Genomic DNA, 12,163 nt, shown 5'->3' with positions numbered 1-12,163 from the left:
AAGAAAAAAAAGAAATAAAAAAGACGCATTGCGAGATACGATCTTAAGACCTACGGTGTTCGGTCATCGGAGGCCTGACGACTGAATACCATAGGTCTCACGATCGCATCTTCCATTGTGTTTCTTTAATTATTGTTTTATTTGAATAGTTTGGCTAATGTTAGCCGGCACATACAACATAAGTAAATGGTGGCGCCAGCCAATGGTACCGGTTATTGCATGCTGTGTACTCTCATCACAAACAAAGAACATTGCTAATACTTAAATATTTACAGACACCGAACAAATTACAGACGCCGAAAATGTAGTAAATATTCGAGATACAGTTTCATACAAAATTTGCAGACCAAGGTCCTCAGACCGGAAAGCAGCTAATTGGCTTGGCTGATGCTCTTGATGCAAAAAGAAAAATGGGGTTTTACGTGCCAAAACCAAGATCTGATTATGAGACATGCCAAGATAAAGAATAAAGAGAAGACACGGAAGGCAGGCAGGCTGCCCAGATAGATGTCCACTCGCCTACCTTGCATGGGGCAATAGGGGAAATAAAGAAAGGAAAGGAAAAAAAAAAGACGGATTGCGCCTGTGTTCGGCAGAAGATATTGCGTGTAGATAAGTGGTCTCTACTGGTTCGTTTATCTTAAAGAGCCCCTCATCAGGCCCCCATAGTAAATTTTGTAATACGCTGGAGAGAGAGAGAGAGAGAGAGAGAGAAGAATACAGGAAGGCAGGGATGTTAACCAGTCAATAGTCTGGTTGGCTACCCTACACTGGGGGATGGGACGAGGGGAAGAGAAAGAAGGGAGAGAGAAGGTGTTGGTACGTGTACGGACAGTACTTCAGTTAAAGTCGCTCGAGCAAACCAGAAGTTCTGAGAAAATACAAAAGTGCCTTTACTGCCTTCTGAGCCGATGATCGATCGGGACGGTGCTGTAATATTGTCTGTTCACTCAGAGGACGATCGTCTAGTTTCCTCAATGTGTCGGACAAATACTGTCTTTGTGCTTGAAATTGAGGACAATGGCACAATAAGTGGTCAATGTTCTCCTCGCATCCGCAAACATCACATGCAGGACTATCAGCCATTCCAATTAGTGCTGAGTAGGCATTGGTGAAGGCCACTCCAAGCCATAACCGACACAGAAGAGACGCTTCACGCCGGTGCACACCGGCTGGAGGTCTGAGTTGAAGTGACGGGTTTAGTCTGTGCAGTCTTGTGCGCCTTGTATGTACGGTATTCCACTCTGCTAAGGAGATCGTGCGTGCCAGAATGCCAAGTTGTCTCGCGGCGTCGGTCCTTGAGAGCGGAATGGGGACGCAGCGGTCTTCTTGGTTTGACGTCCGAGCTGCCTTATCGGCGTCATCATTTCCAATGATACCGCAATGACCTGGTATCCACTGAAAAGAGATATCATGGCCTTTTTCTCTTAAGTGATGGACAAGTTCCGCGATTTCGCACGTGAGCTGATCGTGAGTTCCATGTCGGAGAAATGACTGCACACATTGCAAGGCCGGCCTTGAATCGCAGAAGACTGCCCATTTTCTAGGGCTTTCAGTATTTATCACTTGAAGCGCGTCGCGGAGAGCCGCGAGCTCTGCAGCTGTAGACGTAGTGACATGGGAAGTCTTGAACCGCTTGGTTATTCTCATTGCTGGTATAACTACAGCACCGCCGGAACTGGTTGATGTAGTTGATCCGTCAGTGTAGACGTGTGTGCAGTCGCTGTATTTCTCGTACAAGAGAAGTAAAGTTAGTTGCTTGAGCGCTGATGATGGCAAGTCCGACTTTTTCTGAAGTCCTGGGATTGTAAGGTTCACTTGAGTACGGCGCATACACCATGGAGGAATAGAAGGCCTTGCCGCAGGTGTGTAACCTGACCTGAAAGAGGCACGGTGCGCGAAGACAGCCGCACTGAATGTCGTGTGGGGCCTATCTACTGGGAGACTTGCTAGGTGGTGGGTAGGGGTCCGGGCGAAGTGTCTTATGTGCACACGCATTGTTTCAATGCTAATGTGCGTTCTAATAGTGAAATCTTGAGCGACTGCAATAACTTCAGTCGTTGACGCACTCCGCGGTAGACCGAGACATATCTTGAGTGCTTGGGCTTGGATGCTTTGGATTATGTTCAGGTTAGTTCTGCAGGTGTTGGACATGACCGGTAGGCTGTACCGCAGGAATCCAATAAAGAGGACCCTGTACAGTTGCAGCATAGAGTGTATTGGCACTCCCCAGGTCTTTCCTGCAAGGAACTTAAACATATGGCAAATTCCTGTCAGACGTTTTTTCACATAATTCACATGAGGGGTCCAGGAGAGATTTTTGTCAAGGACCACCCGCAAAAATCTGTGACTCGCGCTGTACGAGATCACGTGTCTGACGACGGATATCACGTATGGAGACATTGATTTCCTGGTAAATTCCACCGCTGCGCACTTTTCGTATGATATACGAAGTCCTTATTTTCGAAGGTAGGATGATGTTAAAGTAGCTGACTTTTGAAGTCGCGCGCGAAGCTGCAGTCGCGTCACAGCCGACGTCCAAATGCAGATGTCGTCGGCATAGATGGAGAGCCTAACGGTGCCTGGCAGGATGTCGGTGAGTCCAATGAGTGTTAGACTGAAGAGCGTTGGGCTGAGTACTCCGCCCTGAGGCACCCCGCGGTTACTGTAATGCTGGGAGGTCGGGCCATCCTCGGTAAGTACGAAAAAGGATCTCTTATGTAGATAGCTACTTATTGTAGCTACTGTAGATACGCTGGAAGTTGTTACGTGTCCTATGGGGAGTGTTCTGTCGTAAAAAAAAATCAAATCGGCTTATTAATAGCCGAGATGTGAATATTTCAGTGCCGCGAACCCATGATTTCACAAGGTGAGCTCCACTGCATAGCGAGACACTCTCTCCACTCGCCCCGTCTAGCCTCCGCAAGCTAAATTCCTTCCCTGCGTTCTCCCATACCGGACCTCGAGGATCGTATGACGCTACGTCACGGGCCCACCTTCATTTTTTCCTCCTCGATTTCTTTCTTTCCTTTTTCGTTTTTGCTGCGCTGTGCACAAGGACACATGACTAGCAGTATAATTCAGTGCTACACGAATATTGAGGCAGAACAAGCGGATCGCAGAGCATGATCGCGCGCTGGAACACGGTAGAAAATGGCATAGTTTCGGTACCTTCGCACGTGATTGCAAGACCGTGGGAACAAGCAGACGAAGCGGAAGTACATCTCTTTTGCTTCGGTTCGAAGTAAAACAAAAAACACGCAGACATTCCGTTTGTGTGTTTTATTATTTATCTAAACTTCCATTGGTCAATTCAAGCAAGAGATCACACAAATAACAGATGTTGCCTTGAATAATTCTCGAAGTCACCGGCCACCACGAGCGCCGTCACACTGCGGACCCGAGTACGTAGGCGTAGGGACGCGACTACGTCACTGCCCGGCTTGGAGCGCGGTCGCCGCGAGAGAAAGGGAAACCGGCGTTCGGATTGAAATTTCAGACCTTTCCGCGGCGCGTAGCGATGTAATTCTTTGCAAACACGATGGTTAGTGCGCATCGTATGCTCTGCGCTTGTCAGCTCAAAATGGCCTGACCTGGTGAGGGGCCCTTTAAGGAGAAAAAGATAAAAGAAATTACAAGAAAGAACGTCTGGCGTTTTACGTGCCAAACTCACGATTTCATTATGAGTGATGTTGTAGCGAAGGACTCCGGAATAATTTTGACCCCCTGGGGTTCTTTAACGTGCGCCAAATCAATGGCACACGGGTGTTTTCTTCATTTCACCCCCATCGAAATGCGCCCGCCGCGGCTGGCATTCGACACCGCGCCCTTGGGCATAGAGCGCAATGCTTTAGGCACTACGCCACCACGTAGGGTGTTAATAACAAAACAAGCACTTTTGAAACAGACTTGCTTGGCCTACGCGTTACAATATATATTTCGGAGATGCAATCTTCTTCTGTTATACAGAAAAAAGATTTAGAGTGGTAGTGCGTGGCGTTCTTAACAGTCGATAAAATGTGAGAGCATTGAAGTACTGCGGAGTTATGTCGCTAAATACATGAAAACATTGTTGCATTTTAGACAGGTTGGTTATCCACAATTTGGAGGATCGTGCCGATCACATCCCCCATGTTTGTTTCCTTAACTGTTATCTGTCTTTATCTTTCTTCGCTGTTTACGTCGAGTTATTCAAGGAATCACTGAATTTCCGAGTCTTCCTTTGTAAAGTGGTGCACTGACTGCCAGAGAACACAAATCCTAACATTACCTCGCTGCCCATCTTTACAGTACTTCGTTTAGTCTGTTTTCTCGTTGTGTCCAATCAAACCTCTAATTTTCAGCTTATCACTTAGAGTATAGCCAGTTTTACTTAGTGATTTTTATAGCCTGATTTTCGTGATACCCTCTACAATTTGAGCTTGGAAGGCCTCTCATTCAATGAGAACCTGTTGTTCTTAGTTCATTCCTTGTGTGTGGCAAGAGCTAGTACCGCCAACAAAATTAAGCTTTCTGTCTTGCCTTTCCTGTTGCGTTTTTTTTTCTCCAGACAGTCAGCTCCACATATTGTGAAAATAGATAATCTTCTTTTGAATTTTATCAATAGTAGACTAGCATGGCGTTATACCGCATGCAACACTAGTAAACAAATAATAAAGAAAGGTGCTCATATTGGCATACCAACTTTCAAGACTGCTGCGTTCGCCCACCTAAACAGAAAATGTCGATATATCGACGGTACAAAAGGGGAAACTGCGAAACGGCCTAGCGTCCCGTAAGCTGGTCCTGTGTCCCGGGGACAATCGTTTTCAAAGACGTATGTTGCATTGTACTCCCGGCGACTTCGCGCTCGAAGATCCGATTCGGTTTCGAAATGGTTTCTGGAACTCATTGTACTGCCAGAGCATTGAAAGCTCTCTCGAAGAGGAAGTCGCGTTTCGTGCTGACATTCTTTCGTTATCGGTCGGCGTCTTCTTTGATTGGCGCAAGTAGCGTCTGGACTGTGGAGCGTGTCGGCTGGTTCTAGTTCAGCCTACTCAATATATTAATGCGACACATAGGCATTAAGATCTGCTCCAAAAGAGAGAGATATATCAATGCCGCACCGAAATAGAACTCAGACTGCAGAGCAAGAGTATTGCCCTCCAAAGAGGAATATTGATTGTTCAGCAGTATATAGGTGGGGCCATGCCGCGTTGCAAGAAAGTAACAATTCAGCCTTTCACACGCCGTGTCTGTAAAGACCGTTGCAGACAGAATAGTTGTGCGGCGACCAAGATTCGCTTAGCCGTCGCGTTTATATCAGACTACCATGATTGCTTTAAGGGACACTGAAACGAAACACTAAATCAGCTATGTCTGATCAACCATTATTTCACACTATTTTTTTATTAACGTCGCGACAATATGTTGATTATCAGAAGAAAAAGAACAATGTTTAAAGTTTAATTTCTTAGATTTCGCGCCAGAACAGCGCTGTGGCAGTGTGAATTTACAAATATCAAGATGTTTTTGTTGTGTGTTAGGACTTTTGAAATTCAGTAAAACTTATCAAAATTGACTTAAATCAGTCTTTGGCAATGTTGAAATGCAATGTAGTCCTTGTTTCTTCATTAACTAGGCATGAATAGACGCCGTCAAAATTGATGACGTCAGGGCCAAAACAAAGATGATCCTCGGGTCTTACGATTTAAAAAAAGAAACGTTATATGACTATGAGGCACGCCATAGTGGAGGACTCCGGCGTAATTTCAACCACCTTGAGTGGGGGGAGGAAGGGGGTGTTCTGTAAGTGTCCACCTGGTGGACATCTCCATTTCGTCTGCTGCTAAAGTTGTGATTGGCTGGGCCGGGGAATGCTTCAGAAGGAGAAAGGCGTCCCCTGTCAAACAGCGCTTCAAGGGGTATGCTGTAAGCGTCCGCCTAGTGGACATGTCTATTGACGTCTGCCACTGAAGTGCTGATTGCCTGAGGGCGCCTGTGTCCTTCTGACGTATACACCAGCCCAGCGAATCACAACTTCAGCAGCAGACGAAACGGGCATGTCCACTAGGTGGACATTCATTTTCTCACGCGTCTTTTCTTTCTTAAACACTTCATTTCATGATAAGAGGGTCTTTTTTTGGTATTGTAGAAGGCTAATGTAATAAAATAGCTCTAATTAATTTGCCCCTTTAGCGTCCCTTTTACAAAATAATGTTCTGGGAAAGTCCGCAATGCGAATAAGCAGCAGGCATTTGATTGAGCGGCAGCCTAATAAGCGAGTTTCAGCTGCATCCTCATTTCCTCCCCGTGTTCATGGTCTACCTCGCTTCCTTAGAGCTTTGTTACTGAAGCTTCTTGTAGGGCTCGTCATGGATGGCTGAAAGTTTGCACCGACAGGGGCGGGTACTCAGTGCATCCTATGGTTTCTGCTGGCAGGCAGCAGCAACACTAAATCATGTAAAATTGGATTGCCCTTCCTACAGCAGGCAGTGGTATGCGCTTTACAGAGACAGCCGTTCACTTGGCGTGCCATGTGCTAGAAATGGACGGCATTATAGTTCCCGTTTGTCGTGCGTATTGACGAGATTAAGCGCATATAGGGCTCTTACATATGTGAAGGCGACAAATCTAGGCTTCCGATAATATTAGTGTGGAGGCAACTAAAAAAAGCGAGGCCTGGTAACTATGTAGGAATTAATATTCATGTGTGAGTGTGTGCACATTGACCCTCCTTCTTCCATCTTATCTTTCTCGACTCCATCCCCCCGTATAGTGTAGCCAACCGGGCGCGATTATGGTTACCCTGCCTGTCATCCTTTGTTTATCTCTCTCTCACTCGACAGATTGTAGGACGACGTCCACACAGAGTCTTATATTGTCCGTTCCTTTCCTTTCGGTGATCTTTCACATCCTTTTTCCCTTTCTCTAGTAGAGGGCAATCAGTCGAAGATAGACCCTGGTTAACCGCCTGTCTTTTCATCTCTCTCTCTCTCTCTCTTTGGCTGCTTGATTGTTTCGACATCGCATATGCGTAATCTCGTAATAGGCTTGTTGTATACACATACGTGGGATCGCATTCATGCTAATTATTGCTTCCGTCGATTAGTCTGAAGTTGCTGCACTATCTAGCAAAGCTTTTTTTTTTCTGATCGAAACCGTCTTCGTACCGTGCGCAAGACGCAGGAAGTGACTTGGCGCCCGCGATGAGCAGCCAATAGCTACTTAAGTAGTACCTGTCTGCAAACCTCTGTTTTGCAATATCTCCTGTCAGGAGATATTGCAAAACAAAGTAGCTTAAGTAGCTACTTTGTTTTTGCTCGGTGTGACTTTTCACTCACACCGAGCACCACTAGGTGTACTTGGAGAGGCGCAGCCTGCAGAAGCCTTCTTGTCAACGAAGAACAAGAGGCTGGCCTAAGAGAAAGGAATCTTGGAGCCTTTCTACGAAGCTATGGAACTCCGCGCGAGGACACAGCCGCAGAACGTTGTCTGTACCACTGGTAAAACGTGGAGGAAAGTGCTCTCAGCGACGGCGAAGGGGGCTCGGTGGCGAAGAGGTTTCGAGTGGTTCATACTTGTAAGCAGAGTGCCGGAGAAGGGGCACTACAAGTCAAACAACAGAGCTCTCAAGTGTGGGCCTCATTAGACCTGGCATACCCTCTCCCGCCCACTTAAGAAAGCAAAAGAACTTCCTGCTGGTAGAAGCTGCGCTTAGGCAGGGTTCTAATTGTAAACATACACAAGGAGCCCTAGAAAGGACAAGAAAACAAGTACCACGCTCCTACGCTTTCAGCGTGCTCAAGGTAGTGTAATTGCACGACTGACTGGGCTCCTAACAATTTCTTCCCCCTTTTTTTTTAAAGACTACTTATGCCTGTGCTTTCCTCCACTTGGTTGTGGTGGTGGCGTCGCGTCAAGTGGTTTTGGCATGGCAGCCAGAACAGGAAATGGTTTCGGCTGTGCGCCCCATTCAGGGACTCGATGTTCTGCCGCTTGTCCATCTTTCCAGACTGAAACAAACTTGCGAGCAAATCGCGCTGGCGCTGCTTTTGCAGTGTTAACGTCTGCTCGATGTAACAAAGCAGCCAAGTTGCGAATAACCTTGTTCTTCGATTCTCGTTGCTCTGCCGGTGTGGTGCTGTGTGAGACAACTTGCTCAATTGTACGAGTGTTTACCGAAATGCATCTTGCGCAAACAGAACGAGTGCGTCGTGGCGGCGAAGCGTACCATGTATGTCGCGTGTTCACATCGTTGTTTTTTTTCACCCAGGCCGGCTACAATTTCTTTCCTCGTTCCTCTTCTAGGATGATTCATTTCAAAGCATCTTTCAGAGTCAACTCAGAGAACAACGACAAGCAGTGCGCGAAAGCACGACTGCATGTAATCTACACGATGACGAAGTTGCACAGGAAAATCATGTAGCCTCTGAAAGCCTTCCTTTAGTTAATGTTGACGCTTAGTACCTTACAATATGGCACACATACTCACGGGAGAGGTTTAGTCGCAGCACCGCTTAACTTTTTTCCCGCGCAGTAACAGAGATGACATAAGGTTTATGTATATTAGAGAATTTTTTTGTAAATCGAGGGCCTAAATAAGGGATCGACGCCTAGAAATCTTCAGTATTTCAGTTTTCTTCATAACTCAACTAAATATAACTGAAATCGGTTCGGTAGTTGGGTAATAAGAGTATTTATGCGCTCATAAGTAAGCCATTTCCTCTTGGGAAGCTGAAAAAGAAGGGGGGGGGGGGATATTAGAGCGAAAAGAAAAGAAAGTCTATGCTTACAGAGTAAGTTCGACAGCGAATCAGCATCAACATCAACAAGTTTTGTGGTCGGTAGACGGCGAGAATCGAAACCACTGCTTTGGTGGGCTGCTATGTACGTCGACGCCAAGTTGGGGCCTTCCGCTAATTGGCGCTGTGGGACTTGGGCTCTCCCGGGTACCATGAAGCAGAAGCTGGTGCTGTGCCGTGACGATTGGCAAATCGAAGAGGCGTTTCGAGAACGCTGTTCCCTCGGGCGCAATCACTCGAGCAGATAGCGGACGAACGAGCGCAGCAACCATTCAATGCTCGGTGACTTTGGTCGAACTGGGTGTTTCGGTAACAGGTGCACTTGGCGGTAAGCTCTCGAAGCTTGCAGTAGACATTTTGTTTGTTTGTTTCTTCTCTTATATCCGTCGAGACACCCTTCCCCCTTTCTTTCTACTTCTTCTTTTTCTTCTTGTGCATCTACTGCGACTGCTCCTTTCCTTTTCTTTGTAGAGCGATAACCTTTAATCCCCTTTCTATCGTCTAAATTTAATTGTGTTTTTGGCAGCCGTCACTGTCCTCGTCAGTATCGTCAAATGTTTGAATAAGACCGTCAGGTAAACAAACAAATATATAATGTTGTAAAGAAACTAATAAATAAATAAATAAATAAATACTATGGTGCAGAAGTGCATCGCTAGTGTTGGTGATCTGGTTAACAGTGATGTCCCAAGGTTCACGTGGGTTACCTGAAAAGTTTTAGCACGGTCACAACAGATTTACCACGAAACACATAAGAATATACGGGGTGACCTTCAGTTTTACAACGCTTTTAAAAATCATCTGTTGGCGATAACATAATTGTAGTCGTTGAGCTGGGTTATTCAGGGATGTGGAAATTATTTGCACGATAAGGTAAAACAAAATTTCAATAATCAACGTCTTAATGAATTGCTTTGCGACACGCATTGCAATTTACGAATTGTAGCCCGTGAGTTTGCAAGGCCTATCCAATTGGAACGAATTCCCAGAATGGCACCAGTTTCAAGATATGCGTTATCAAATTCGCCGTAAACATGCGCTTTTGTTTGACTTGCTTCTTTTAACAAAACGCTGTTTTATACATTGAAGCACGAAAGTAACTGGAATGCCCATGTACATCATCCCACACTTCAGGAAATGTTATCTGGAAGCTGCTGTTATCGTGGAAATTTATTTCAAGTGGATACGTCTTGCAAGCTCACCGGCTACAATTTGTTAATTGCAATATAGGCCGCAAGGCAATTAATTTGTAAGGTAATTAGTGAATGTTGTTAATTGGTTTGCCATGTGTTTAGATTTATCGTGCTAGTAATGTCCGCCTCTTCGAATAATCCAGCTCAACCACAAGAATTATGCTATCTGCCACAGGTGATCTTTAGAGATTCACTAAAACTTAAAACTGATCACCCCGTATAAGTGTCCCACAAGGCGACCAATTTATCGGTCGGAATGCATAGCGCATTTACGAACTATGTGTTCCTCTGGCGGTTCCGGGCTGCCAACTTCGCTTCAGGCGGATGACCTTCCATGTATTTGAAACTCCCGCAGTTGCCGAGCACCTGGCCGGGAGGGCACTCGTACCTTTTCACTGGTACGAATGCTAGTCGGCGGCAGCATTCGTCGGCTCGACTATTTCACAAAAGCTGCGGTGGGACAAGAGGCGCCCAGAGTCCGTCGCAAATCTTTATAGGGATTCCCCTTCCGAGATCAGAACCCATAAAAACAACTGAGTGCGGGGTCGTGGTACATGACTACCCATTAGAAAACCAGTGGGTTACTGACGACACCAGGTTTCGAATGCAAGACCTCCTACATACAAAGCGCACGCACTAACATTTCACCACCGCTGCGAATCGGTCAGCAAGCGGAGAGCTAAATTATGGGGTTTTACGTGCCAAAACCGCAGTCTGATTAGGAGGCACGCCGTAGTGGGGGACTCCGGAATAGTTTAGACCCCCTGGGGTTTTTTAACGTGCACCTAATCTAAGTAAACGGCTGTTTTCGCATTTCGCCCCCATCGAGATGCGGCCGCCATTGCCGCTATTCGATCCCGCCACCTCGTGCTTAGCAGCCCGACCCCATGGCCACTAAGCAACGACAGTGGGTCCTAGCGTAGAATTCGTCTCCGCTATCCATTCGGCGTTGTATCTTCTTTTGCATGCGCGCAGCTACTGTGAGGTCAAGAAGTGACTTCTTGCGCCTGTACCTCGTTTCAGCCCGACGACGCAGTGCCCGAAGCCTTTCCAATTCAATGTCATTCTCTGTACGCTTCAATGAATGTGTGAAGCAACGCGTACAATCTTGCATTGCGTCTGCAGTTATGTCTTCTAACCGGCGGGCAAAAACGTATGCGACCGCATGCGCTTCTCCCACCGCGCATGGCTATGGGGAGAACTTGGCTGGACTCATTAAGCTAAAGAAATCGTTGACACGAAATATATTGCCATGGCATTTTCATGGCCTTCCCACTGCATGGCATCAGCATTAGTTGTACGTTCAAACTGCCGTACGGCATCCTGGCCATCACTGGTTCCCCGTTGGCCTGAGTGACAAACATTCACTCAGTAATTTAATGAGTGATTCATGTTCCAAGGCTCAGCAGCTGCACTATAATCTTGCTGACGCCGGTCGAGGGGTGAAAGAAAGACGGGATGCAAGTGCCATCGGGACATAGAGATGCATTCTGCCACGTCTAGTAAGCTTAAAGTTTTGCATATTGTCACCTTTTTCGTCAACATACTTATCCTTTGCCGTATCATCTTCCCCATCACGTTGTAATATGACCCACCGCGGTTGCTTAGTGTTGACGTTGGCGTTGCACGGCTAAGCACGAGGTCGCGGGGTCAAATCCCATCCGCGGCAGCCGCATTCCGATGGCGGCGAAATAGAAAAATGGCCGTGAACTGTGCATAGCGCGCACGTTTAAGAACCCCAGATGGTGAAAATTAATCCGGAATCCCTCACTACGGCGTGCCCCATAATTGTACCGTGGCCTCGGCGCGTAACATTCCAGTATTTAATTTTAATTAACTTAACGTTGTAATACAGAGGTGACTACAACGCCTGCGTTCCAGTAACAGCGTGCGAAAGTGCGACAGCTCTTACACGCCGAGGCATCGCATCAAAACGCGCAGCAAAACAGGTACGAGCTTGCCTTGGGTGGCACTCATCACGCGATAAAACTGAGTTTCGCGCTCACTCTCAACTTCGCTCCGCGGTGACTCCGAGGGCAGTCAATAGAGGGCGACACTTTCGCAACGGCGCCACCGGCACTATTTTGGTTCCGCGTGGAAAGCCTGGAAAGCGCTGCACCAGCGACGCGTTGCGCAGAAGCAGGGTCTTACTGGCAGCACGCGTTTTGTCTATATCGCAGAATTTAT

The 12,163-nt window shown here is 46.8% G+C and overlaps 1 protein-coding gene across 1 annotated transcript in view; it reads right to left on the bottom strand.

Annotated features, from left to right (window-relative positions):
- Positions 1-12,163, bottom strand: part of LOC140218608 (chymotrypsin-like elastase family member 2A) — a 28,303-nt gene that overhangs the window by 2,291 nt on the left and 13,849 nt on the right. The gene's annotated exons all lie outside the window — the stretch shown is intronic.

Source organism: Dermacentor andersoni, chromosome 5 (assembly GCF_023375885.2).
Source record: "Dermacentor andersoni chromosome 5, qqDerAnde1_hic_scaffold, whole genome shotgun sequence".
Taxonomy (NCBI): Eukaryota; Metazoa; Arthropoda; class Arachnida; order Ixodida; family Ixodidae; genus Dermacentor; species Dermacentor andersoni.
This window is presented reverse-complemented; position numbering and strand designations above follow the sequence as displayed.